This window comes from Ixodes scapularis, unplaced genomic scaffold (genome assembly GCF_016920785.2).
Source record: "Ixodes scapularis isolate PalLabHiFi unplaced genomic scaffold, ASM1692078v2 PGA_scaffold3__209_contigs__length_174095766, whole genome shotgun sequence".
Lineage (NCBI taxonomy): Eukaryota > Metazoa > Arthropoda > Arachnida > Ixodida > Ixodidae > Ixodes > Ixodes scapularis.
The window spans coordinates 163,714,246-163,738,982 of NW_024609868.1; positions in this window are offsets into that span (position 1 = coordinate 163,714,246).

Sequence of the window (24,737 nt, forward strand, 5' to 3'; positions counted from 1 at the left end):
ACAGACGCGCAACTCTTGCTCCCGTACCGCTCATTAGGTCGGGAGTCTGTATAGGCTCTTGCGTTGCACCGGTCCTAAGTGATATTTTTCTTGCGGGGGTCGACCGCGCCATTAAGATGGCCATAGCGTCTATGCCAGTTCTTCACGTGTTTAGGTATGTAGACGACTTTCTGCTAGTGTACCGAAAGACATTGGACAATAATGTAATTAGTAGCATCATGGACATATTCCACAAGTGCGGTTCAGGACTTATTTTTACCTGTGAAACTCCTAAGGAAGGTGTGTTGCAATTTCTAGACCTTTCCCTATCTTTGCAAACAAACCACCTGTGCTGGTCATTTTCACCCCGTTCTAAAAAAGGTTTACTGCACTATACGTCCTCGCACTCAAAAGTCGTAAAGAGAGGCATAGCTCTTTCCTGCCTTACTTCAGCCCTAAAGAAGTCATGCCTCCACACCATCAAAAGCAGTTTTAATGCTCAAATTGAGAGGCTTACAGCGTCTGGGTTTCCAGCGCACGTGCTAACTGAAGTTGTAGGAACTTTGATAAAAAAAGTAAAAGGATATGAAAAAGCTGCACGTGATGTTGACAAAAAAAGAGTGGTGGTGGTTCCGTATATACACAAAATATCTCACAATCTCAAACAGGTAGCCAATAGGTACGGAGTCCCCTTAGTGATGTCAGCACCCCAAAAAATGGGTCAAATTTGTTCTAAAGTTCGAGCAAAAATAGAAAATATTACAAAACACAGGTGCCGCACAAAACACGTCCGCCCTTACGTGCCCTGTTCAACCAGAGTGGTTTATAGCATTCCCCTTTCCTGTGGCAGATCCTACGTAGGACAGACGGGACGGTGTATTAATGACCGGTTAAGGGAACACAATCTTTCTCTAAATTCAACAGTGGGGGGTCACCTACCTTTGCATTGTCAAGCGTGTAAGTGTACACCTTCTTTACAAAAGACCTCGATAATTGGCAGATTCACCGAAAAACACACTCGCGAAATTTTTTAAGCTTTTAGTATACTCCGCTTAGGCGAGCGTTGTGTCAGCCATCCTTCTGTGGCTTTAACCGACAAGGAAATAAGCCTTTCTACAGTCGTTTGAGTGTGGTTGATGGTGTGTGTCCTCCGCGTGCTCGGGTGCTCCCGTGCGAGTGTGGCCTCGGCTCGAGCTGATACCCGAGGGCTGTTCTTTTTTCTTCCTTGAATACATCGAGTTGTGAGTTTGCGCTTGTCTCTTCTCTCTTCCCTCTTCTCTCTTCTTTTCTATATGTGCGCAATTTTAACCATGTTCATTGTTGTGGAAATGCGGAAGACACGTGCCACGAGCGGCTGCTCCGCCGCCATTCGCTTCCAAGGGCCGCTCATTTCAGTGCTGCACCGCCATTTGCTTCCAAGGGCCGCTCGAGACCTGGGCCACGTGCGCTCGCGCATTTGGCGCTATTTGCAAAGACAAACGAAAACATATCGAGGGGCTTTAGGCCACACGGATGAGTGCCGCCATCTAGTGGGTAAACTAATGGCTTGCTCAAGATGGCCGCCGTGGCACCGCCGCCTTAAGGCCACCGCGTCATGAAAACTTCGAGCCTCCGGAGATAGATATATTTTTTCTTTAAATGAACGTATTCAACACCACCTCGATGCGTTTACGTTGGTCGTTCAAGTAACGTAAAATGATCGAGTGCACGGGGCCCGTGGCTCGAGCGGCCCTTGGAGGCAAATGGCGGCGCAACACTAAATGATGACTGGCCCTTGGAAGCGAATGGCGGCGGAGCACCCGCTCGTGGCTCGTGTCTTGCGCGTTTTCACAATAATGGTTGGCGGTGCTTGTAAAAAAAAGCCTTTATTAAGGGGCTTTAGAAGAGGCCCTGGGCTCAGTCGCCCATCTCCATCCTGCCGTCGTGCGATCGTGTATCACATATACTGTGTGATGCATGTTAAAGAGCCTGAGCTAACAGTTGTATTGCACTGGCTAAATTTATAATCTACAACGGGTAACAATGTCGCCCTACGAAACTCCTGCTGTGTAAAAAACTAAAGACTAATTTTGAATGCGCCGTTACATTGCATTTTTAATGTATGTTCGCCTGTTCGCGTTTTTTTTTTTACATCTTTGGTTATGCGGCTTTTACTTATGATGAAACAGACTATAGTTGTCCTACATCTTGGAAAAAATATAATATAACTAATAAAATGGTACATTCACGCAAAAGACATTAAAAAAAACAAGCGCACTTAATAAAAAAATGAAATAATAGAATTGATTGTTATTGTGTTTAAAAAGGTTTGAGCGAATCATAAGCTATAAAAGTGAGCTTCTTGCTTTGAATGGTGCGCTTGTTCACTAAAAGAGTAGTCCAGGTCAGCATGCTCGCGCGCTTGTATGTTCCTTGATAGGATGGATGCTTGGGCGAGTTGGTTAACCATACTTGACGGTGACAGCGCAGGGAAGACCAATCTCACACTAGACACTCAGGTGACAGACTGCGCTGTCACCGTCAAGTATGGTTGTATGTTCCGTTTCGCTCGCACAATTAAACCCAATACTTTACTGATAATGTATTTAGAAAAACAAAGCTTACCTTCTGCATATGTGCAATGCATTAAGTTTTCACGCGATTACACACTTGTTTATCATTATTGTTTTTGTTTCCCACAGCGATTCAGTTCGTGCTCTTTTGCGTACTGCATGCATTACAAACGAAGGTAACCCAAAAACATTCTATTTCGCGGATCGCAAAAAAAAAAAAAAAAAAACTATGCCACTTGCCACGTGTGCCACTATCAATACGAAATATTCTAAACTTCACTTGTGGTCGCTCGCGTGTAAACAATGTTGTTTGTCAAGAACAACTGCGATTGTATGAAATCACGTGGGAAGAACTCGCTCTACGCATGCGACCGTTGGCATGCAGTGAATACTCTTAATTGGCGCTGAGATGATTGGTAGCTGTCAGCAGGTGGAATTTTTCTATTAACCCAGAGTTCGAAGTTTCCTTATTTCTGTTGTAAGCAATCAGGAAACAACTTACACGAAATTCGAGCGTAATAAAGCACTGTTAACATTCAAACGTTACGGCTTGAGCAGTGTATGTGTACAAGCTTTAGCTTTCGATGCACCCTTAACTTTCGATACGCTCAACACTAGTGTAAAAAGGAGCACTGTTTCGGTCTTAATCAGCGTACCATATGCGTGCTTACGCAATACTTTATACGGCGTAAACTCACCCGTTTGCAGATTTTTCGCTTTTGCACACCACTACTTGCGCGAATCAATTATCAAATTAAGACTGGTACATTGCATAAACTCTGTGCAAAAGCTGTCAACAGACCCAGAATTTTTGCCTGGCCAGCCATTGACTTTATCCCTAAACTCGTATTAAAGTTAATTTTTATAATATTGCTGCGAGTTAAATTTAACCTTCGCATACTTCTATTACGACTCCTGCACCAGTCCTACTTTAGGTCTACCAAACTCAATATCGAAACTAGATAGTCATTTTTTGTGTTTTCCAGTCCCGTAGTTTTGGCCGAAATAAACACCCAGCCACATAATAAATGAGACACCTGACCCCCCAAAAAATAGTTTATTTGTTTTGATTTTTTAGGTATTTAATTCCTCAATCTCGAATTTTGTAAACGCAAGTCTATCACGTCATCCCGTTTTCCTGGAAATCCACAAAGAGCCAAACACATGCACGACAAAAGCGCTGGCCCGTCATATAAATATGAGCACATTGAAATATCTGTAATTGGCATCCGAAATCCCAGCGCAGTGCTAATGGCGCACAGGCAATTTTTATATTTTTCAACGCCTCGGTGGTTTTGTTGTGATTGTGTCTCGCCATTTAGCTCAGGACGATTCTCGCGTTATGTTTTGAGCACATTTGCTTGAAACGTGAGCTCAGAACGTAGGCAACTGGCCCCCTTGCAGGAGAACTGGTGCAGCCACGCGCGTTCTAAAGAAAGCTCGCACAGAGAAAAACAAGCGAAGGACCAGAAATAGATTGTACTAGAAAGCAGATGTCAATTTCAGGATATAGGAAAATACAGGTAGTGGTCTGGAATAGAGCACTGCACGGGCCGGAATTTCTAGGCCCGGCCCGACCCGGCCCGGTAGAGACACGGCCCGGGCCCGGCCCGAGCCCGACAGAATATTGTCACGGGTGGTGACCAGAATAACAATAAATAAACAGGAAGAACTAAACGTTTAATGTGGCGAACTTGTGCCAATACAAAAAGAGAATAGAAAATAATAACAGCGTCGCGAGCGTCGAGGTCGGCGAGACAGCAGAGTCGAGCGCTGGGGCGAAACTGACTCGACAAGGTCGCGGGCGGCCTCTTATCTAGAGTGAGTCACTATCTCGAAGATTCGGCGGAGAAGGTTCGAGCGTAGTGCGCTTGGGGCGAGAATGAACAAGCACTTTCTAGAACAACAAAAACAAGGATGAACGATAGTTATGTCCGCAGCAAGAATGAACGAGAACTTTCTACAAGTCCGTGACCCTGCGCGCGGCATTATCCCCCCCTTTAAAAAGTGCATCGTCCCGATGCAGCACAAAACGAAGAACAACAAACAAAAACAAATCCAAAACAAAAAGGCAGCAGAATCGCGAGTCGCAGTTCACAGTTCACAGTTCACCCGTCGACGAGAGTGGAAAGTTCTATCGTTCGTAATACGGCTTCAGCCGGACGACGTGCACCACCTCGGGTCGCGGCTGACGTCTTGCAGATGGCCGCGTTCCGTCGGGTAGAACTTCGTAGTTCAGATCGCCGAGGCGTCGGATGATCTTGTAGGGTCCGAAATAGCGTTTCAGGAGTTTTTCGCTGAGACCGCGACGACGTATTGGTGTCCAAACCCATACCCGGTCTCCGGGTTGAAAGTGGACGTCCCGGCGACGAAGGTTGTACCGGCGTGCGTCGACTCGCTGTTGGTCTTGAATCTTGACTCTTGCCAGTTGACGAGCTTCCTCCGCGCGCTGGGAGATGAGTTGAGCGTCGTCGTTGACATCACCGGTTGGCACGTGAGGCAGCATGGCGTCGAGCGTCGTGGTAACCGTCCGGCCGTGTACCAGTTGGAACGGTGTCATTCCCGTGGTTTCTTGAACCGCTGTGTTGTAGGCAAACGTGACGTACGGCAGCACTTCGTCCCATGTCTTGTGCTCTACGTCGACGTACATGGAAATCATGTCGGCGATGGTTTTGTTGAGTCTTTCCGTCAGCCCGTTGGTCTGCGGGTGGTACGCCGTGGTGCGACGATGGCTGGTGTGGCTGAGACGAAGGACTTCTTGCGTCAGCTGGGCCATGAAGGATGACCCGCGATCTGTAATCAGTACTTCAGGTGCGCCGTGTCGAAGGAGAATGGACTCGACGAAAAATTTGGCGACTTCCACGGCTGTTCCCGATGGCAGGGCTTTCGTCTCGGCGTATCGTGTAAGATAATCGGTCGCGACGATAATCCACCGGTTTCCTTGCGTCGATGTTGGGAACGGCCCAAGCAAATCCATTCCGACTTGCTGGAAAGGCCTAGTCGGGGCAGGTATCGGCTGCAGGAGTCCTGCTGGCTTCGTCGGAGGCCTCTTACGTCGTTGGCACTCATGGCATGACCGTGTGTACAGGTGGACTGTTTTCGGGAGTCTCGGCCAGTAGTACTTGTCACGAATCCGGGCGAGCGTCCTGCTGTATCCAAGGTGTCCAGCCGTCGGGTCGTCATGGCATGCTTGAAAGATTTCTTCTCGCAGGCTGGCCGGAACAACCAGCAGCCAAGCAGGGTTCCTCGTTCCGAAGTTCTTCTTGAAGAGCACACCTCGCCGCAGAACGAAGCTTGACAAGTCTCGGGCCAAGACTCGCGGAACTGAACTTCCTTGGCCTTCGAGGTGTTCGATCACGGCGCGAAGTTCCGGGTCGTCTCGTTGAAGTGCTCCCATGTCGGCATCTGTCACTGCACCGAGAAAACGGGCGTCGTCGTCGTCGTCAGTGCTTTCGGGAGGAGATTCGACTGGGGCCCTAGACAAACAGTCGGCGTCGTTATGCTTGCGGCCAGACTTATGCACAATGGTCATGTCGAATTCTTGCAATCGCAGACTCCAGCGAGCGATGCGTCCTGACGGGTCCTTGAGGTTGGCGAGCCAACAGAGAGCGTGGTGGTCCGTGACAACGCGAAACGGGATCCCGTACAGGTACGGGCGGAACTTGGTTAAAGCCCAGATGACAGCGAGACATTCCTTGTCGGTCGTCGAGTAATTTTTCTCTGCCTTGGACAGTGCCCGGCTTGCGTAAGCGATCACCCTCTCTTCTCCGTCTTGTCTTTGGACGAGTACCGCGCCGAGTCCGGCGTTGCTGGCGTCCGTGTGAACTTCCGTTTCCGCTGATGGATCGAAGTGTCCGAGGATAGGGGGCGACTGGAGTCTTTCCCTCAGTTCGTTGAACGCTTGTTCTTGCTCCTCCCCCCACTGGAAGTTCACGTCGTCCTTGGTCAGATGCGTGAGCGGTGCAGAAATCTTGGCAAAATCGCGAACAAAACGCCTGTAGTAAGCGCACAGTCCAAGAAATCTTCTTACGGCTTTCTTGTCTGATGGCTTGGGAAATTCTGAAACAGCAGATGTCTTGGAAGGATCAGGGCTTACACCCTGAGCACTCACGACATGGCCCAGGAATTTGAGCTCGCCGTAAGCGAACCGACATTTTGACGGCTTTAGTGTCAGTCCAGCATTCTGGATAGCCTGTAGCACGGCTCGCAAACGTCTCAGGTGCTCGTCGAAGTCGCTTGCGAATACCACGACGTCGTCGAGATAGACGAGGCAGCTTTGCCATTTCAAGCCGGAAAGAACGGTGTCCATTACGCGCTGGAACGTCGCCGGTGCTGTGCACAGTCCGAACGGCATCACTTTAAATTCGTACAGTCCGTCCGGCGTGACGAAGGCAGTCTTCTCACGATCCCGTTCGTCGACCTCGATCTGCCAGTACCCACTCTTCAGGTCCATCGACGAAAAGTATCGGGCATGGCGCAGCCGGTCCAGAGTGTCGTCGATGCGTGGCAGCGGGTAGACGTCCTTTTTCGTTACGGCGTTTAGTCGGCGATAGTCCACGCAGAACCGAAGAGTCCCGTCTTTCTTTTTCACCAGGACTACCGGTGAAGCCCACGGGCTGCTTGAGGGCTGGACAATGTCGTCATCGAGCATTTCTTGGACCTGCTTCTGGATGACTTCTCTTTCTTTCACGGAAACACGGTACGGCGACCGATGCACAGGAAGCGCGTTGTCTTCAGTGACAATCCGATGTTTCGCAACGGTCGTTTGGCGCACCTTTGACGACGTGGAGAAGCACTCATTGAACTCGGCGAGAAGGTCACTGAGTTGTCGTCGTTGTGGGGTAGGCAGGGTTGGGTCGATGTCAAACTGCGAAGGCGGCGTTGTCTTAGGTGGCCACGAAGAGAGGTCTTCTGATATTCCGGCGATTGCGGCTGCGTCCGGGAGTTCCTCGGCGTGGCCCACGGCGGTGCCTCTCGTAAGGTGCTGGGCCTCCTGTCGGAAGTTCGTTACGAGTGCGACAGTAGTGCGTCCGTCTTGGAGCTCCGTGACGCCTCTTGCGATGCCGATCCCTCTTCCTAGAAGCAACTGGAGGCTTCCTTCGAGCAAAACGTCGCCACAGAAAGTCTCATCGACCCCGACGGGTACGAAAACACTTGACTGCGGCGGTAGGTTCACGTGGTTTGCGAGGACTCGTACCGCGGATGACGTCACTTTGGGGTCCTCCTGTGGTGGAGCAGGTTTTCGAAGCGTCAGCCGGTTTGCTCCGAGGTCGATGACGGCGCCATACTCGCAGAGAAAGTCCATTCCCAGGATAACGTCCCTCGAACAGTCTTGCAGAACGACGAACTTGACAGGGCACCTCTCACCGTGGATCTCGACGCGAGCAGTGCATCTCCCGACCGGTGTGATGAGGTGCCCTCCGGCGGTTCGTATCTGAGGTCCATCCCACGGCGTCGTGACTTTCCGAAGGCGGCGGGAGAGCCTCCCACTCAAGACTGAGTAGTCTGCTCCAGTGTCCACGAGCGCTGATGCGTCGTGGCCGTCGATGACGACGTTTAGGTTATTGGACACCGTTGCAGGGGCGTGGTTTCGATCTCTGGTAGCGTTCGAGTGGGGGCCCTCCGACGTTCGTGGAGGATCTTGGCGTCGGTCGTCTTCGGCAACTCCACCTCCAGGGGTTGCCGCGCCTAGTTTCCCCGGCGAGGAGCGAGGGGCGACAGGCTTTCACGTCGGGGTCGGTGCATCGGCGAAGCTGGACGTCGTGGCGACGGCGACCGGAACTCTCGGCGGGACGTAGGCTCGGGGGACTGAGGTCGTCGCAGGTACTCGTCGATCTCCCGAGGGCGTTCACCATAACGGGGTCGCGGGTCGTTCGGGTGGAACCCGCGAAGCCCGAGTCGTCGGTAGGGGCATCGGCGGTAGGTGTGGTCCGCTTCCCCACAATGGAAGCACAGAGGGCGTCGGTCGGGCGTTCGCCACACGTCGGTCTTGCGGGGTGCGCGAGGCTCCGGGCAGGCGTACTGGACCTGGTCGTCGTGGTGTCGGTCGTGCTGCGGCGCAGGAGACTGACTTCGGGGCGGCGCGACATAGGTGCGACGAGGAGGAGGCGGTGGCCGTCGAGCCACTGCGGCGTAAGTCAACGTGGGCTCCTCGGGGGCTGCCACGACGACGGGAGCCTCTTTCTGGAAGGTTCTCTGGACTTCTTCCCGCACAACCTCGGCGATAGAGAGTGAGGCCGGGCGTACTGCAGTGGGCAGGAGCTTCTTGAGTTCCTCCTGGACGACTTCACGGATAATTTCACGGATGCCGGGGAGGGTGGTGCCAAGGTCGGATCCGGATGTCGCCAGAGTGGTTACGCCGGGGTGTCGCTGGTAGTGTCTGGCGCGTGCTTGTAGGGCCCGTTCCATATTCGTCGCCTCCGTGACGAACCCGTCGACGGTTGTCGGGGGATTGCGAATGAGGCCGCCGAATATCTCACTTTTCACACCCCTCATCAAGTGGTGCAGCTTCTTCTCCTCGGTAGCCTGAGGATCGGCGCGGGCGCTCAGGCGGAGAACATCCTCAACGAAGCTGGTGACGCTCTCATGTAGGTCTTGGGTCCTTGTTCGCAGGAGATCTTCGGCCCTCTCACGTCGGTGTTGGCAGGCAAACGTTTTCTTCAATTCTTGCTTGCACACCTCCCACGACGTCAAAGAAGCCTCGTGGTTTTCCAACCAGTGCCTCGCAGTTCCTTCCATCGAAAAGTAAAGGTTCTGCAAGCAGTGCTCGGCTGACCACCCGTTATGGCGGGCCACCCGTTCATAGTGTTGCAGCCAGTCCTCGATGTCCTCGTGTGCGTCTCCGTGGAACGGCGTCGGAGTTTTGGGTGCGACGGGCAGGTATACGACGGCAGGAGCAGCCGGGGCCTGCGCCTGGTCGGCCATCGTCGTCTTCTTCGGTTTGGGCTTGTCCAGTAGCAAACCGTATTCAGGATCCTCTCCCTTGATGCGCCGGCTGGTCCGAGTTTCGGGTTCCGCGGGGAGTGGTCTTCTCACTGGGGTTGGTACCGGACTTGCACTGCGGTATCTTGGAGGGGAACGCTGCACAGGCATGCGGTACCCCGCACCTCCACCAAAATGTCACGGGTGATGACCAGAATAACAATAAATAAACAGGAAGAACTAAACGTTTAATGTGGCGAACTTGTGCCAATACAAAAAGAGAATAGAAAATAATAACAGCGTCGCGAGCGTCGAGGTCGGCGAGACAGCAGAGTCGAGCGCTGGGGCGAAACTGACTCGACAAGGTCGCGGGCGGCCTCTTATCTAGAGTGAGTCACTATCTCGAAGATTCGGCGGAGAAGGTTCGAGCGTAGTGCGCTCGGGGCGAGAATGAACAAGCACTTTCTAGAACAACAAAAACAAGGATGAACGATAGTTATGTCCGCAGCAAGAATGAACGAGAACTTTCTACAAGTCCGTGACCCTGCGCGCGGCAATATTTTATTTCTAGGCCCGGCCCGACGCGGCCCGGTAGAGACACGGCCCGGGCCCGGCCCGAGCCCGATAACATTTTCAAATATGAGCCCGAGCCCGGCCCGAGCCGGAAAACTGGGACCGAGTTTTTTATACCATAGATATGTCGACTTAGAATATGTATTGTCGAGAGTGTGGGTGAAATATGCACATCATTTGCGACAGTCTTTGAACTCATGGCATATCGACAATCCTTGAGACACAAGTGGGGAATTTTTTATTTATGAATTTATTGAAGAGATATTGTACTTTTCGTTGTTCTATTCAATTCGTTTAAGAGAAATTTCCTTCCTACATATTTTTGTGGAGAAACAATAAATTGTGCATGGACTCTTCCTTCAGGCAGGTCCGTCTTGCTTGCACTATGTAGCCCGGCGCGCTAAAGTTCCCTTCGCTGCTAGCACTTGCAGCAGGGATGCACAGGATGTGCTTGAATAGAATGGACAGTTTCGGGAATTCTTTCTCGCGCGCTCTCGAAAAGTCACAATTCTCAGACACTCCTGAGCACGAGTAGTCTTTCTTGCCGTGTAGATACTCCTCTATTGTTGTTAACAATTTAAACTTTACGGCACACGACTGACCAGGCACGGCCCGGGCCGGCCCAGGCCGACGCGGCCCGAAAATATTTTTTTTCAAGCCCGAGCCCGGCCCGGGCCCCAAAAAATACGTGCTACCCGGCCCGAGCCCGGCCCGCGGGCCGGGCCGGGCCCGGGCTTTCGGGCCGGCCCGAGCCCGTGCAGTGCTCTAGTCTGGAAGGCAATCCCACCGCCATCTGTTGGTTGAGAACCATACTACCCAAGGGTGTGGTTGCACCTCAAATTCAGAAACCTCACTCAAACTACACTCAAACTGATGGCCCCTCCACTTCCTCGAGGAAGGCGCGAGGGCCGGCGCTGGCCAATCGCGAGGACGGATCCGCCGTCGCGATTGGCCAGCGCCGGCCCTCGCGCCTTCCTTGAGGAAGTGGAGGGGCCCTTCAGTTTGAGTGCAGTTTGAGTGAGGTTTCTGAATTCGGCGGTTAAGGCTAGAGTGTACCAGAAGGGACGAGTGGGGCCACCGGAGTGCTATCTAGGTACCTCAAAAGTGGAAAAAGACTGCTAATCCAGGCCACTTCGCTCGTAGCACCCCCTCGGCAGCTGCTAGCGAAGTGGTTCGGATGATGCCGCTTTTTATGAAAAACGCGTTTCGTTGAAAACCCAAGCACGACCGGCACACTGGACAAGGTCACAGAAACAATAGAACGCCGGACTATATTTTTTATACAACCTAGACGTCAGGCGTCACGTACATAAAGTCACCGAGACCTAACTTGTTGTCACAACGCCATGCGACATCAGGACGACACCTTGACGTCAACGTCGTAATCGACGTTGACAACGTAGGTTACACGACATCAAGACTGAGTTCTGACGTCATTCTGCGTTGACAACGACGACGATGTCAACGTTGACGTTGATGAAAGACGACGAAAACGTCGCGGGACATCAAGATGACGGCGTCCTTGTCATTGCGGCGTCATAAGGACACTTGGTGTCAGTTCGTCGACGTCGGTGTCGACATGACGTAACCCGACGTCACGAAGACGTCCCGGGGAACTTCAGAACGTCGACGTTGATGTCATCGTCTATGACGTTGCACAACGTTAAGACTTCGTTGTGACTGCGCGTTGACGTTGATGCTGGCGAAGGCGACGACGTTACACGCTGTCAAGGCTTCGTTGTGACGTTGACGTTAACAATTAGGTCAACATGACGTTCACTTGACGTCGTAGCGATGTCTGACGTTGCATGGGGCGTCGACCGCAACGTCAGCATTGACGTCCACGTCGTCCTTGACGCGGCGCGCGACGTCATGACCGCGTTGCAACGGCGTCTTGATGTCACGTAACGGCCTCGTCCTATACGCGATGTCACGACTGCGTTACAACTGCGACGTGATGTCGCGAAACGACGTCGTCCTCGACGCGACAGCATCTTGGCGTCGCGTAACGTCGTAGTCGACGATGACGTCGTGGTGTCGTCGTGTCGTGGTGCTTTGACGTTACCATTGACGTCAAAACCATAAAAAAACATCCGCATCTCCACGTGGTGAATGATGTTGATTGGGGCGAAGCTCTGGGGGTGCTTGTCTGCGTAGACGCTGAGCCGCAGCATGCCGAGCCTTTCGTTCGTTTTCATCCCTGTCACGCTGCGGTCAAATGCTCAAATGCGTATACAACCACGTTCCCTACGACACATTTGTGGTGTCTGGAGACCCGGAATGGAACGACCACACTTGAGCGCAGCTGCCACGAGACTCTATGTTTAATCTTTTTGGTAAAGAAGAGGAAGTAGAAAGGGCAACGGACAGAAGAAGACGAAGTGACCGGAAAGTAATTAGCTAGAAGATACAACACTTTCCCCCTCCCATTTTAAGAAAGTAACTGAAAGACAAAGCCTAAAGAAAGTAATTAAACAGGTTAAAAATAAAGAGGAAGTATAAGAAAAAGATTCACAGAGAAAATCGAAAATAAATCAAAGAGAAATAGAAATGCTCATATACAAAGTCCAAAAGTTATTCATCTTGACACATAGTCCCCAAACCGCACAGGCGGTCGTCGCTCCCGCCGTGGTCGATCTGGCCACGGCACGTAGCAAGATCCTCCACAGAGCACCTCTGGAAGATTTGTTTTCTCCCAATTTAGAAACACCATCTCGCCCGAAGGGTTAGGACAGAACTCAAAAGCACGCCACTCCAGATCATCGGAGATGTGTCCCTTTCAGCATCAGCCCGGAGGGTGCTTGAGCAGGGTCCGAAGTTCGCCCTTCCACCAAGGCTAAGTGATATCGATAAGGTCCTAATGGTACGAGAAATCGCATCTAAGGCGCCTCAGGAAGCAACCTCACAATTCATCAACGAGGGTCTTGAGTGTTTGGCGGGCATAAAGAGCTTGGGACCTCCACGGATGAGTTTTGCCTCAACGGTGGAAGAATTGCGTCGCAAGGACCTTCCATTATGTCTCTCGGACAAGGAGGGAGGGTTTGTAGTTCTGGACTCTGGGTCGTATGGAGACAGAGCAACACAAACTTTAGCGAAGAAGTTCAAACAAGTGAATCAAGTTCAAGTCAAACCAGCCAAACGAGCCATACTCAAGATACTCGAAAAAGAACAAAGCCGTGGGCTAGTCACAAAAATCAGAGGAGCCCAACGAGGGGATTTAAGTGTGTTCTTCTTGGCAAAGACACATAAAGAAGGGGTCCCTTTTCGTGCCATTGTCTCAGAGCAACACACCTGGCAAGGGAAAGTCTCACTGTGGTTGGCGAAATACCTATCACAAGTTGAAGTAAAGGATCCTTTCCTGATACCAAACTCCGAAGCAGTGATTCGCCTTCTTCAGGAGAAAGGTTCTGATATTGTATCAGGGTTTTCCTTGGACATCCGAGACCTCTACTATTCCATTCCCCATGCGGCCTGAGGTCCTCCGAGAAACCATTGGGGAGCAGGGTCTTCAAGGGTTTCAAAATTCAACAGGGATGAGCCTTGACAGCTTCTTGGAGCTCCTGACGGCATATCTTTCTGCGACGGTGGTGTCACACCAGGATCAGCTATTCTTACAAAAAAGCGGGGTGTGCACCGGGTCTCGAGTGGTCCCCTACTTGAGCGATTTATTCCTCGCAGCGTGCGGGAGGAACATTCAAGACCAGTTAAAGGATAAACGCATCGAGGCCATCTTTCGGTATGTTGACGACTTCCTCATACTAAGCAACTCTGATGCAGATGAGGAGAGTAACGGGTGCTTAGATGTGGTCATGCGCAGCTTCGGACATAGCTGCCATGGATTGGCTTTTACCCATGAACTTCCCGTCAACAATTCCATACGGTTTTTAGACCTCTCATTGGAGTTTCAACCTTCCCACGTGTGCTGGAGTTATGAACCCCGTTCATGTAAGGGGTTCCTTCCGTTTACCTCGGAACATTCCAAAAACGGGGTTGGCCACCAGAGCTTTAGTCTCGGCGCTACAGAAGTCCTGCCCTCACAAGGTGGGGCGCTGCTCTCAAGGACAGCTGAGTCGACTCCAGGATTCTGGGTACTCGAGTACCCTCCTCGTACCGGTATGTGAAAAGCTTTGTAGGCAGGTATGTCAAAATCCTGAGAAGAATCAAACAACGCAGAAGAAGCCCCCAACGCCTTTCGCAGTGGTCCCGTATGTTCACGGCATTACTCATCGGTTAAAAAAGATACCCGGCCGAAAAGGCATCCACGTTGTGTGCTCCGCCCCCAACAAGGCCTACGCCATGTGCCGTAGGGTGAACCGGAAAACCGCCCAGAACGGGACGACGACTTGCAGCACTGTGCATCGAACACCCTACGCCCCATGCGAAAAAGGAGTTGTTTACAAGATCCCTATGTAATGTGGCAAAAGCTACATAGGACAAACAGGGAGGTGCATCAACGACGACAATGTGCATGCAAATGTGCTCCTGATTTCACAAGCGTCACCGTCTTAGCAAAACACCGAAAGCAGCTTGGAAGGGAGCTCCTTGAGGCGTTGGCCATTGAGGAGGGGGAGGGAGAATGCGTGAGTGTTGCAGCCATTGCGCTCTTGCCCAAAGAAAAAATGTATCCGAGGAGAGCGGCACCTCGGATGAACCAAGTTGGGACCTTGTGACTCCAAGATCCGACCGAGTAAAACGAGAGTGACACCACCGGAAGTATAAAAGACAAAAAGAAGGAAATTTTTCAAGATCCGAAAGTCGAAGAAGAGAAAAACTCCATGGATCGTGAGGAGAAAAAGGAAGTTTCTGTCAAAGCTCTGACTGAAGAAGAAGAAGCTACCCTTTTAGGATGGGGAAAGTCGAAGAGGAGGAGAACTCTACGGTTCGTGAGGAGAAAAAGGAAGTTTATGTCTAAGCTCTGACTGAAGAAGAAGAAGCTACCCTTTTAAGATTGGGTTGAGGAAAAGGAAGTTTATTAAAAGGGTTGATAATAATCGTAATCGTAATCGTAATCTTTATTTGCTCAGGAGAGCCGTGGCACCGCGGAAAGGCGACAGCCCGTACCATGGAGGCCCGCGGTGCCACGTCTAGTGATGATGATTATGAGATGATATATACAAGGGGGGGAGGACGACGCGGCCTTCTCAACATCGCAAGCAGCGTTGCTTTGGGGTTTGCCAAGACATTTCTACCAGCTGTAAGAAGTGCCTGGGCGAACGGTGATGTCCGGAGGCTTCACCGTGCGGCTGGGAAAGCCTTGGCAGTTTGATGGTGTTGAGGACGACGTGCTCTTCTGATCCGCCGCACGAGTCTTGGAGGTTCGGCGGTGGTACAGGCCAGTAGGGAAGCGAGCCAAGGTGACCTTCGGTAGGCAGTTCAGTGGACCTTCTGGATGGTAAAGCCCTGGAGGTTGATGGTGCGCTCGCTCGCTTCGTTGAAGGCAGCGGCTCCAGGCGGTAGAGCCGTTGCTCCACCAGTGTGTTTCTTTCTGTCTTCGTCGCTTTTCCTAACGTTCAGCTGGTAATCAGTAAGCATGCATAACCAACCGGCTCAGCTACAGGCCATCACTAAATCACTAACGTTTCTTCAGCTGGAGCTCAAGAAACGCAGGGCGAGCCTTGAGCGTCTCTTCATTCCTTCACAGCCCATAAGAATGCGACATTAGCCGACTCAAGTGTCGGAGAAGCAATCACGAACCAGGAACATAACAAGTCACGCCCAGCGTCTCTTAAGCCCTCATTTGCCACGTGCTCTACGTGTACTCATTGGGGGTGTTGTGTCTTCATTGTTATATTTTCATATATTCTGATAACTTCGTCTTCTTCTATGCTATGTGTTCATTCACTTACTTCCTCTTCATCATCATCATGTTTTAATTAAGAGTCTCATGAGAGCAGCACAGGTGACTGGACGTTCCTTCCAGACCCGCTGGGTCCACCGAGGACTCCACATTCTTTTGACGACGGGATGGAAGGCGGATTCGGCATCAAACCTCCTCGTGACTTCTTGAGTAAACCAGGGAAGTCTGAAATTCCCTGAGAGCGATGGATTTCGCTCTTCGAATGTTTCATGGGGGCATGGGGTGCTCACGCACTGCTCTCGGTATTTCGTCGATAGCTGCTCCGCCACTGCCTGGGGGTGGAGGGTCAAAGGGTCCACGACAGGCTGCCTTCCTCCCGCGCTGTCGCTCTGCCGTCGCCAACAGCGACGTCAGCGACAGCGGCTTCTATAACTCCAACGAACGACGTCCATCAATATAAGAGGCTGTCGACACCCTCAGCGCGCACTTCAAAACGTCGGGCAACATCTACCTGGAGCGTCAACGGTTCCGCCATTGTTATCAAGAGCCCAAAAAATCATTGTCACATTATTTGACTGCCCTACGGGACTTGGCAGTTCCGACCAACTTCGGACCTCAACAGGACAAAAACATCAACGAGCAGTTAATGGCTGGAGTTCTGCCCACTAATATTCGAGGACGGCTGCTCCTGGACAGCAACAGTCCTTTCGAGCTAGTTTTCGAGATCGTCCAAAACATAGAAAGGGCCAAGATTGAGGCTAAGGAGCTGACCATTGCCACTGGAAAGCAACTGACCTGCTAAGTCACTCACGCCGCTCAAACGGTAGATCGCCGTCGACTGTCTTCACGTGGAATGTCATCTTCCCGTCAGTCATCGGGAAGAATTTTTCCCATTGGCATGATAAACGGCACATTGTATCGTTCCACCCAGCCTCACGTGAGTGTGTTCCTTCAACTCTGAGTAAATCTGCCTACTCTGCATAACGACCAGTTGCATAACGACCAGCGCGCGATCAATTCCATCGAAAGTAATGACTTTGGAGCATCGAGCTTTTCACACGCGAACGCCTAAGTGGCACGAGGCAATTGCTCATCACGACAATTGGCTTTTCGTGAATTCTGGATTTGGTGTTCACCGCTGCCAAAGCTACGATACCCTTTTAGCCCACAGTACGACGTAAATCGGGGCACCACCATCGGCTCCTACCAAGCAAAAAAAAATAATCAAGCTTTGGCGACCATGGTTAAACCAACCATGGTAAACAAAGACATGACGCAAGCGATTTGGGGTCACGTGGCACTTGTTCGAAGGACTTACGGGTGCAAGGTGGCACCAAATGACAAACAAAAGCAAAATGTGGTGGTCCGGAAGGAACTGAGTCCCTTCAAAGTTGTCCTCGCTATAGGTAAATGGGTTCAATCTGTTCAATCATATGACTGTATCCCCATGAGCTGTTATTAAATTGCTATTTTTTTCTGTTGTCGTTGCAGAAACAGTGTACTGTACTTCATGACAATGAATTTCACTTTTTTAATGATCGGGTAAAAAATTAATCAACTTTTACGTGGTGCTGCTTTGGCTGTCGTGTGTATATATATGTTTACTTTTCCTGAATAAAACTAGTTGAAAGCTAGCGCCTATCCTGTATACTTCTTGTCATTGTCGTTTTTGCGCTATTTTATATGTTTTACCAGAAACAGTGTACCGTTGGGACACCAGAACAAGGAACCTGTTCAGCAACAGCAAGTCATCACTACCATGTCGACAGTCCTGTCACAAAAGATCAAGGACTCTCGAAAAGTTCTGAGGCGCCTAGGTTTTTGAGGATTTTATTCTTCATCAGCCGAAGTACTTAATTCTGCTCTACACGCACTCAACTGCAAAATAAAAGCAAGAAAGACTAACATCTGGCTTTCCTTTTGCGCATCTATATGAAAATGTATGAAAATGAAAACCAGTTGCAAGTGGTTCCACAAGTGGTACCACTTGCAACTGGTTATACAAGTGGTACAACGTGCAACTGGTTTATTGAACAGGTACCATTTGAAAGTGGTACCAATAGAAAGTGGTACCACTAGCAAGCGGTACCACTTGCTAGTGGTGCCTGTTCAATAAACCACTTGCAAGTGGTAACATTTGCAAAACCTTTCACTTGGTAGCATCTAAAGACTGATCTCAGTGAACCAAACATTAACAGCGAAATTCGCTCTGCAAATTATATATCACAACATGCCACTCCGTTTTCGTCGGACAAAAAATTATATGTGAAAAAAGCGATGAACACCGCCAAAGTCAAAGATGCATTCCGAAAGTCATGTGCCAATTAAAAACGTTCAGCCTTTCCACTCTCGTGAAGAAGGAAGACCAGCGGAGCTGTGCTCGATACACTGCCGCAACACGCACGCGTTCGATTTCCGCTTCTTCTCGTCCGACACGCCGCCGATCGTGGATACGTCTCCGGCGACCCAGAGTCGGTCGCACATGGCTCACGTGACGCCAAACGGATTCTCCATGAACTCCCTCCGGAACCTCGCCGTCGCACCCGAAAACTGTTCAGCCGGCGTAGAGTGCAGTCGTCGCAGGGCCTCACGCTTGCGCTTCGCCTCCGTGGCACGACCGTCGTCCGTGGCGTTGGCCCGCCGGAGCCCTTTACATCGCTGGTTCTGTTCTTCGTGGCGGCTTTCCAGGTGAGTTATGTGCTCGTTGGCAAGGGAATCTGAAGCGCTGGACGCAGTGGAAGTCGAGGCGACAGCGGCTTTGCGGCGGTTGCGGACCCATTCGCGCTGCTGCGTACGTCGCCGCTCCTTCGGCAGCCTGTCTCCTTTCCCCGAAAGGGCGCGCGGCCGACACATCGTGAGTCCAAACCGAAACTGATAAGAGCGTAGGAGCGTAGGAAGCAGCGCGCAAAACAGACAAGGACGCAGAAACAAACGTGACGAGCGCTGCGCTCGTTACGTGTGCTTCTTCTTCGTCGTCGTCTGTTTATCGAGCTGTTTCCTACGATGAATTCCCACCAACGCGCCCAACTATCCATTCTTCTATTATAGCTGGAAAGGTTGCCGCCATATACGAGCGACGGCAGAAACCATACTGGTTGTGTGCTTGCCGCCGTCGCGTATAGATGCCGGTAGCTGTCCAGGTAGGTTTGAGTCGACATACCGGACACGATCCTGGGGAATCTAGCCCTTAATAGCTCCGCTGTAAAACAGACTCCGATCTACTCCCAAGCGAAGCATTTTGCGAGTTGTACCACTTGCAAGTGATTTATTGAACAGGTACCACTAGGAAGTTGTACCACTTGCTAGTGGTACCTCTTTTTAATAATATGACTTGCAAACAGTACCATTGTTATAAAGATGCACAAACACAAAGCCAGATGTTTGTCTTTCTTGCTTTTATTTTGCAGCTGAGAGTGCTTGTAGAGCAGAAGTCCTTGGGCTGAAGATGACGAATCCTCAAAACCCAGGCACCTCAGAGCTTTTCGGGAGTCCTGGGCCGGTTTGCTCATCTTGCGGCCGCGGACGGGGCTGCGGCCAAGGGGGATTTTTATGTCACGTGACCAGCTCCTTGGGGACAAGGAAGTACCTAGCGTCCCTGCCTAATGGCGGAGAAATCCGTATCGCTTCAAGCACAAAAGCCTGATTTCGCTCGCAGAAACTGACTGCATGGACTTTCAACCGGAGTCTAATTAACCGCCCCTTTATAGTGTAGGAGCGGAAGGTAAAGTTACGGCCAGGGACGGTAAATATGAGCCAAAATAAAGAAAAAAACCACGCGAGATAAAAGCGGTGGCAGTATATTTATATACCTCCGCCAGCGCCGGCGGCTCGCGCTTTATTCTGTGGTCGAGAAGTTAAAGGAGCTGTGCAACGATATTCAATTGGAATGTTTTTCGCTCTAAACGAGCTTACTGGCACACCTGGGACTCAAGGATACTCACACGCAACGCCACTGGCCAAGAAACTCCTTTGTTGCGGTGTAATTTCAAGGACAAAAGCGATCATTTTCATTCAATCTCTCCTTTGCAAAATCTGATGACGTAACTCGGGGATCGCAGTACACCCAAGTGACGATATTTGAATGCAGTTCATAGATTGGACGCGAGCATTGCGTGGGCACTCGACTTGGGCTCGTGACAATTGCTAGCTCGAGAAGCATTCCGGTAGTGACCCGTGTCCAATTGCTGCAACGACGACAACAGCCGAGCCATAACAATGTCTGGAACTCAGCGCGTGTCCTGCGCTTTGCCAACCCCAGCGCGTGGCTATGATCAACACTGGCGGCATATAATCGGCTCCAGATCACGTAACCGCTTGTTCTGGCTGCGAGTTGAGGGGGTGAACGCTGCTCATTTTTCTTACATTTTTTTCTGGGACTTCTATTGCGTGGGGTGAAAAACGAACGCGTGTTTCATAGGTCATTAACGTTAGGGATCAGTTTTAAGCGGTATTTGTGCACAGTACAAAAATTGTTGCACAGCTCCTTTAAAGCGCCGGTACTTGTCGTCGCGGCGTGAAAGTTCCGGGTTAAATCGCACTAGGACCTTTTTTTTCTTTTTTTTTTGTATTTTGTGCGTGTTTCACTTTTTGACGGTGTTCGTTTTTACGAATCATCCACGTGCACTGCTGTGCCTTACACGGTTTTTGCTGTTAGTCCCACCTGTTCAATCGAAACACCGGCAAGAAGAAAAAAAAGATCAAGGCAATATAACGCGCTAATACAATCGTTTCATATTGTTCATTTAAAGGAAACTATACTTCGTTTCAGCTTCGGTGCAGACGCAGCCAAAGCTACAAGCGCGAGCTCCGGGCTTTCAGCATCCCTGCCAAGCACGCGCGCTCGTGCAGTGCAAGCACGGTTCTGGGCCACATGCTCGCGCTTGTAGCATCGGCTGCGTCTGGACCGAAGCTGAAACGAAGTATAAGATAACGGCACCGGTATGACTTTCACACAAACGGAGCCGAAACAAGTATCCTTTCCCCAATTTTATGTGTTCTTGAATATACAACGTCCTTGCTAGGACTCTTTTCAATGACAGGAGGTGCCTATTTAGTACTAATAAAGACTGCAGTTGTGACAGTTATAAAAAAAAAGCTTTTACAAAATGAGCAAAAAAAAAAAGACTAGCAGCTGTAGATGCATTGGTTGAGCGAAATCCTGCAGGCAAGGCAGCAAGTCAAACGTCCGAGAAAGTCCTAAAACTGAAATAAAAGAGATCATACATTTACTTGCCTGGAAGTTGTATTTTTACTTTTTACATTTTGCTGTAACAATCGTTTCGTAATATTAACACATTACTTGTTGAATCTGAGTTAGAATAGCAGACGATTACAACCGAATGCAAAAATTAATCAGGCGTCGACATCGCAAACCATCTCTCTAACGCAAACACCTAAAATGACTGGATCAGCAGATGGAATTAATTAGAGCAGTTGGAAAACGGAAACAACAAATTCTAGAGAAATTCAGCAGCGCAGTTACCTGGCGAACGAAGAGAAGGGCATGATAAGATATTGTCAACTTTCCGCCGAGTGCGCGGCAGATCATGCAGGAGGCGTGGCGGAAGTTCGTAAAAAAAAAAGCCAGAGACATGTATGCGCTCTTCCTAGGTCATGAACAGATAACTGGTAAGTCAAAAGTACAGGGCCTTGTCTACATTCTTACTAAGAGTGCAGTGAACAAAAAAAAAAGATTGTCTGGCGCGATTTGAACCCAGAACTTCCACGCCGCGACGACAAGTACCGGCGCTCTAACCTCTCGACCACAACAGAAGGCGCGGAACGCCGGCGCTGGCGGGGGTATATAAATATACTGCTATCGCTTTTACCTCGCGTGGTTTTTTTTTTATTTATTTTGGCTCACATTTACCGTCCCTGGCCGTAACATTACCTGCCGCTCCTACAGTATAAAGGGGCGGTCAATTAGACTCCGGTTGAAAGTCCATGCAGTCAGTTTCTGCGAGCGAAATCAGGCTTTTGTGCGTGAAGCGATACGGATTTCTCCGCCATTAGGCAGGGACGCAAGGTACTTCCTTGTCCCCATGAAGCTGGTCACGTGACGTAAAAATCCCTCTTGGCCGCAGCCGCGTCCGCGGCCGCAAGATGAGCAAACCGGCTCTGGGTCTTTTGCGACAGGGCTGTTGACATATTAGTGATGACTTGGTGAACAGGCACTTCGTTCTGGTGTCCCCAATCTTGCACTGTCTCTGCAAAAAGAACAGAAAAATACTTATCTAATAACCGCTCACATGATTGAACAGATTGAACTCTTTTAACTATGACGAGGCCAACTTGGAAGGGACTCAGTTCCTTCCGGACCACCACATGTTGTTTTTATCTCTCCTTCGGTGCCACCATGCCCCCATAAGTCCTTTGGGTAAGTCCCACGCGACAACAAATCGCTTGCGCCATGTCTTTGGGTACCATGGTTGGTTTGGCCTGCTTCATTGTTTCTTCTGCTTGATAGGAGCCGATGGTGGTGCCCCTATTCACGTGGTACTGTGGTTCAAAAGGGTATCGTAGCTTTGGCAGCGGTCAACACCAAACCCACAATTCACGCAAAGTCAATCGTCGCAATGAGTTGCCTCGTGCCACTTAGGCGTTCGTGTGTGAAAAGCTGACGGTGTCGACAGCGTCTTGGTAGACATCTCTCGTCGGAGTTATAGAAACGGCTGCCACTTACGTCGTTGCTGGCGACGGCACAGCGACAGCGCGGGAGGAAGGCATCGTGTCGAAGACCCGTTGACCCTCCACTCCCAGGCAGTGGCGGAGCAGGTTGTGACGACATTCCGAGGGCAGTGCGTGAGCCCCACATGCCCCCATGGAAGAATCGAAGAGCGAAATACATCGCTCCCAGGGAATCCCCGACTTCCCTGTTTTACTCAAGAAGCGTTGAGGATGTTTGATCCTGAATCCGCCGTCCATCCCGCTGTCAAAAGAATGTGGGGTCCTCAGTGAACCCGGCGGGTCGGGAACAGAGATGGCAAAATTATTTTCAAAAAGTCATTAAAATACATTACTATTGCTTTTCTGAAAACTGCAAAAAATGTAATTAAATTACATTACAAATTACTGCAGACTCAATGTAATGACATTACATTACAATTACTTTTCAAAAGTAATGGAATTACTTTGACATTACTTTTGAATACCTTGAGGGAGTAATTTGGGCTCATTTTATTTACCGTATACACCAACACAGTGTTTACAGAACAAGCCGTCGTTTACCCGCACAGCGCGTGTGCAGAAACCAGATCCGGGAGAAGCGCTGCGCATGCGCTGTGTTGACAGCAGCACCAGCGCAGTGATGTGACGTCAAAGAGCTGAGTTGATCTATATGTACCAAACTGAGATCTTCCTGTTTACACCACAACCACCTTAGGTGCCTCAAAGTGAACCATACTGCACAGTGGTTTTGCTGATGCACACAACATAAGTGTTAAACAGGAGTAATAGCTTTTCCAGATGTGACTCAGTAGTAACAAATTTATTCCGAAAAAGGGTGGCACTTGGCTTGTTTGGGAAGGGGCTAAAGGGGTGTTACGAAAGGCAGTCGGCTTACCGGTTTCGCTGTTCATTCAACGGTGAAGATTCTTACCGTTTCCGTCTTCCTGATATAGAAGTCGCAGTCCGTGTGAGTTTTTTTAAGTCGGGCAATGGCAGCTCGTTCTTAATCGTCGCGTGAAACGTTTCCCTTCCGCCTCGGACACAATCTAACTCTATTCTCCCAAGAGCCTATTCTCGGTCATTCCTTTCAAATAGCATCTTTCCCAAACACTTAAAGAGCCGAAGTGTTTATGTATTGTTATAAAAATGGCCTGAATAATTGCTAAGCAGAAGCGTCGCCGGTTGAGGAATGGCGCGAGCTTCCTGAATTGAAAACTTTCTCAACAAACGGGGGGCGATATCTTCTTGTAGGCTTATTTCCGAATAAACTTCCCAAGGGAAGGCAGCGAGGTATACCGCATGCGGCACTTGCTTTCCTCGAGGACGCACAAAACGTTCTGGGGATTTCACAAGGCATTTAGAATTACCTATTTATTCCGGTCGTTTGTTGTTCACAATGGTTGAAGATTACGGTTTTACCTTCCTTGACGAAGGTACAAAGCTGAGGTTCTGTTTCTCCTGTCCCCTCAAGTTTTAAATTATGTTTAACTCACTGGTGATGTGCCCGTCGTCTTCTAGCTTATAAGCCATTCATCCCTAAGCTGACGCACTGTGAGCTTAGGGATGAACGGTGTGATCTACGTGTTTGTTGTAGCAGTCACACGTCTATCGTCCGCCACGTAACCACGCTCTCGTTCATACTCCCGCGCAGAGAAAGCGACGGGTCAAGCGATCAAAGGAAGGTGTTTGGTTGGTTCTGGTTAGCTTGCAGCTCCCACCACAATGTCAGCTTAGGGATAAACGAAGCATAGTATCGTCCTCATGACGCGACGCCGTGAATCTCTCGTGCCTAGAGTTCGTAAGCCGTTGTCTTCCAGCGATGTCTACACGTCAGCTTTTCTCCTTCGCCTTTCCAGCCCTCCTTTGTGCGTCTGTCCAGCTCTTCGTACGAGGTTTTGCGCTCAGGTGGCCGTCGTTTATTTCCTCCGATGCTCTTGCACAACATTTCACCATGCAAAATGATTTTCTCCTTTTTTAAAGCTTCCAAACAAACTTTCTAATTTAGGACAAAAGTAATTTCAAAAGTAATGAGTAGTTTTCTCCAAATTACTGCCTGAAAGTAATTCATTACATTACTAAATTACTAGCCTAGAGAAGTAATTCATTACATTACTCATTACTCTAAGACGTAATTTAATGTAATTTCATTACAGTAATGTCATTACTGCCATCTCTGGTAGGGAAGGAACGTCCAGTCACCTGTGCTGCTCTCATGAGGCTCTTTATTCAAAAATGATGATGATGATGAG